This window comes from Equus quagga, chromosome 1 (assembly GCF_021613505.1).
Source record: "Equus quagga isolate Etosha38 chromosome 1, UCLA_HA_Equagga_1.0, whole genome shotgun sequence".
Classification (NCBI taxonomy): domain Eukaryota; kingdom Metazoa; phylum Chordata; class Mammalia; order Perissodactyla; family Equidae; genus Equus; species Equus quagga.
Genome location: NC_060267.1, coordinates 45,356,868 through 45,361,760, shown reverse-complemented (window position 1 = coordinate 45,361,760; position 4,893 = coordinate 45,356,868). Strand labels below are relative to the sequence as shown.

Genomic DNA, 4,893 nt, shown 5'->3' with positions numbered 1-4,893 from the left:
CCCCCCCCCCCCCCCCCCCCCCCGGGGTCAAGACTCCTGGCACAGGTTACCTTTTTATCCTGCCACATTTTGGAGTCTCTTTTCTAGCCCTAAAGAAAACAAAACAGGAACAAAAGAGAAAAACCAGGCCAGTACTTTACTTTGAATGGATTCTGACATCTCTCCTCAAGCTCTTGCAAAGAAACCTGAACTATGTAAGGAGCTGGGCTAAGCAGCTGTGTTTTCAGTACGCAGCCTCTTTATAGCGCCTGGACTGCGAGAAGTACTGAAGAGTTTATCTCATTAAAGACACTCAACAGTTATTAGGGAAATTAGTTCTTCGAATCCATTATTAGTTAGGCCTTAAAGGTCCATAGTCAAGTTGAAGACAGAGGGAAAAGGACACAGGTGGAAGGCAAAGGAAGTACCTGAGCTCTAACGCCTGCTTACGACAGTCACTCACACGTACGTGTACACAACGGTGTCAAATATTGCAAATCATTTTACTCACAGCATAACCTAACCTAATTTATCAAGATGTCACATCCTATAGAATATTAGACGATTAGCAGGTTCAATAATGGAGACAGGAGACAAATCATGCAAGAAAAAAATAGGAAAATTTCCCTTTCCTTTGAGGAAATGTATGTCGCTCACTAAACTAGTCTGCCTCTCCTGATGACGACACGGAGCCAGTGCCATCTATGGCAGGTGCCGCTGGTCTGCCTGGAGATCCCCTCTGGGATGCCGCAGCGCCGCGAAGATCCTGCTCAGCCCTTCTTCGCTCCAGCCTGGTCCCTCGCGTGCTCCCGGAGGGGTGGAGGAGCCTCGCCGGGGAAGGGAGGAGAGCTGCTCTCGGCAGGTGGCGACGCCGCCTGCAGCCGGTCTGGAGGAGAGGACGGAGACGCCTTTACCTGGCGGCGAAAGGACCCCGGGGGTCCCGGTTGCCCTCCCCGGGCGGGGACAGTTCCAACGCAGTGGCGGGCCAGGAGCGGCGAATCCGGGCCAGGGTCTCGGCGAGGGCGGCAGGGGATGCTCCGCAGCTCCGCCGCGCCCGGCAGGTTTTGTGCTTCGCAAGTTCCTGCTTCCGTTGCAGCGGCCGAAAGTTTGCCTGGGGGAAGGGCACATTCCTGCACTGCAACCCGGAGCTGCTTCCTAGCAACTTGGAGCGCGGTCCTCCGGGCACAGGCATGAGCCTCGAGCCCCTCCCCGCGGTGATTCCGGGCGCCCGCTGCAGCGCTGAGCCCAGAAGCCGCGTTCCCTGCAGCCCCAACCTGCTTACCCACGCCGGGCACCCGGGTTGTGGGCGCTGCGAGGGCGCGCTGGCAGACCCTCGCGGTTGCCTGGGGTCTGCAGCTGTGCTTTCTCCTTCCTGAAGGCCAGAGAGCGTGCAAATACACATGACGAAAGTCAGACAGTACCAAAATGTACACAGTGCAATCTGCCTCTCACATCTGTGTCCTAGTCTAGCCCAGAGCCAACCGCTGAGCGCAGTTTTTCCACGTTCAAGAGTTTACAGTGTTTTCTCCTTGGGTCATAGTTAGGAGAATCCTATTTCGATCATCGGGGGCACGGAGGGTCCTCAGAGTTGGCTACTCTTGAGTTAAGTGTTACGTGCAAATCAAGCCTCAGGGAAGACATTTGGGATTCTGCAGGATTTACTTTTTATAGGTATAGAGTATTGACCTTAAACGAATAGACAACCAGTTATTTCTCCAGCAAAAATGGATTTGGGATTAGCAAAGAATCCCAGTTCAGGGTCTGCAACCACGGTGAGTCACCTGCAAATACCCCCCAACACGCAGAGAAGAAATTCTTTTATAGAGGAGAAGAGGAAGTTGGGAGGGCTGTTGTAAACGGAGAGTTGGAGGTGTAATGGCTTTTCACTGGTTGAGTTGTGCCAGTCTCTCATTTCTCTGAGCTTCTCACTGGTCAAGAAGAGGAAGCCTTTCTTCTTCGGTTGGACTCTGCTATTGCCGTGGGTCCTGAGAGTTTCCCCTCTTGGCCTCCAGACTCCAATTTAATGAGGTTCTCTTTATGAATTTCCACAGGATAATAATGATGAAAACAATGGTGTGTGCTATAGTTATTAAAATTGTATCCCTAACAGTTAGCATAGTACCTGGTATGTAATAAGTACTGAGTAAATATTTAAAATACGTTTGTGGATTGAATGAATGGGAAAGAACTACTAGGGCATAGGTTGTAGAAATGTGTTTCTAAGTCACTGCTCACTCCAACCTCACCCCCATACACACACACACACACACACAAATGGAACATTACTAAACCACTGACACTTAACTTGCCGAGTGGTCTAACCTTCAACAATATCTCCACCTTGGTTGGTGTGAAGAACTTTCAGACCTAAAGCACCATGCCATGGTAGATTATTCTTCTAGGCCTGATACAGCCAACAGCTACATCCTAGTTTTAACCAATAGCTACAGGAAGCACATGTTGACAGAGAATGCCTGTGAACAATGGTCCATTGTGTGAAACTAACTCTACCAGCTGTATCCAGAGGATGACCTACTCCTGAATTACAATAATGTTGCCAAAACTTGGTTTTAAAGAGTTACCAAAGACAGGGAAATTCCACAGTGATTTCCCATTGGAGTGATTTTCCTGTTGCAATAAGAGACTGATGTACACAGTACATTTTGATCTCAGCAGATGATATATTTGAGGGTCCAGGGGTATAGAGAAGTCACATTCTTTGAATTCTTTGAATGTGACTTCTCTTTTCTATTGATATAAAGAGAAATGTGACCTCTCTTTTCTATTGATATAAACTAGGTGTTTAAATTAGAAATTACATCCATTGTCACCTCATCTCCTGAAGAGACTTTTTTTTTTTTTTGCTGAGGAAGATTCACCCTGAGCCAACATCTGCTGCCAATCTTCCTCCTTTTTTGCTTGAGGAACATTAGCTCTGACCTAACATCTGTGCCAATCCTCCACTATTTTGTATGTGGGTTGCCACCACAGCATGAGTGACCAGTGGTGTAGGTCCACACCTGGGATCTGAACCCATGAAGCAGAGCATGCTGAACTTAACCATTATGCCACGGAGGCTGGCCCCAGAGATTCTTGATCTTCTTCTCCTGATCCTTAGAAGTCCCATTTATGTGGAGGCAGGTTTTTTAAAAAGTATTTTATTCAAAAAAACATGTACTAAACACCTGCAGGGGAAATTAAAGATCAATAAGACATGGGACCTACCTTCAAGATGCTTATAGTTAAATAGGGGAGACAGACAAATAAATCAATTGTTGTGTAAAGAATAATTGTTATGATAGAAGATGCTACCTAAGGAAGCTCAGAAGAGGGACATATAATCCAAACTTTTGGGAGGAAGTGCGTAAGCTCAATCGTTTTTTTTTTTAAAGACTTTATTTTTTTAGAGCAGTTTTAGGGCCACAGTAAAATTGAGAAGAAGGCACAGAGATTTCCCATATACCCTCTGCCCCAACACTTGCAGAGCCTCCCTCATTATAAGTATCCCCAACCAGGGAGGTACATTTTTTTTACCAAGGATGAACCTACATGGACACATCATAAACACCCAAAGTCCATAGTTTACCCTTGGGACCACTTGGTGCTGTACATTCCATGGGTTTGTACAAATGGATAATGACATGTATCCATCATTATAGTCTCATACAAAGTATTTTCTTTGCTCTAAAAATCCTCCATGCTCAGCTTGTTCATCCCTCCCCCTCACCCCAACCCCCAGCAACCACTGATCTTTTTATTGTCTCCATAGTTTTGCCTTTTCCAGAATGTCATATAATTAGAATCGCACAGTATGTAGCCTTTTCAGACTGGCTTCTTTCGACTTAGTAATAAACATTTAAGTCTCCTCCATGTCTTTTCATGGCTTGATTGCTCTTTTCTTTTTAGTGTTGAATAATATTCCATTGTCTAGATGTACCAGAGTTTGTTTATCCACTCACATACTGAAGGACATCTTGGTTGCTTCCAAGTTTTGGAAATTATAAATAAAGCAGCTATAAACAACTGTGGTTAGGTTTTTTTTTTTAAGATTTTATTTTTCCTTTTTCTCCCCAAAGCCCCCCCGGTACATAGTTGTATATTTTCAGTTGTGGGTCCCTCTAGTTGTGGCATGTGGGATGCTGCCTCAGCATGGCTTGATGAGCCATGCCATGTCCACACCCAGGATTTGAACCAGCGAAACCCTGGGCCACTGAAGCGGAGTATGCAAACTTAACCGCTCGGCCACGGGGCTGGCTCACTGTGTTTAGGTTTTTGTGTGGACATGAGTTTTCAACCATAAGTTAAGTCTTGAAAAATGAAGTTCAGTTAGCTAGATGGAGAGAAAAAAGCTGATTATTCCAGACAGAGAAAACAGCATGACTATTCAGGGAATTTCATCGTGACTGGCACAGAGGTTGCCTGTGTACATACAGGAGCAGAGAGAGGGGCTGGGGTTAGAGCAAGAAGGTTCTCATATGCTGAATTTTAAACTTTATCCTGAAGCCATGGGGAGTTATTTAAGGATTTAATAGGGCAGTAAAAGGTCCAGAGACCTGATTAATATTCCAGAAAATTCTCTATGCCAGCCACATGTAGATGGATTGATGAAGGTGAGGCCAGAGGCCTGTCTTCCAAGAAATGGAATAAGTGAGGGGGCTCTGAGTGGGGCATGGAGATGGAAGAGAAATTAAAGAGAGAGGCTCTTCAGACTTGGTGAGTGGTTGGATGTGGTGGTAAGGGTAAGCCGATTTCTGGCGTGGGAGACTGGATGGATGGAGTGCCAGGCAATATAAAGATATGGGAGAAGCAGCTAGTCTGGAGTGGATAGAGGCATAATGAACTTTTAAAAACTTAAACCCTGGTTTTATTACTCATTAGCTGTGTGATGAAGAATAAAATCCTTGACCTCTATGT

General features: G+C 45.8%; 1 protein-coding gene across 1 annotated transcript in view; it reads right to left on the bottom strand.

Annotated features, from left to right (window-relative positions):
* Positions 1 to 1,062, bottom strand: part of MANSC1 (MANSC domain containing 1) — a 17,752-nt gene extending 16,690 nt beyond the window's left edge. The window contains exon 1 of the mRNA XM_046643024.1: positions 894 to 1,062. The gene's annotated coding sequence lies outside the window, so the exon portion shown is untranslated. The remainder of the gene's footprint in view (positions 1 to 893) is intronic.
* Positions 1,063 to 4,893: the final 3,831 nt, after the last annotated feature.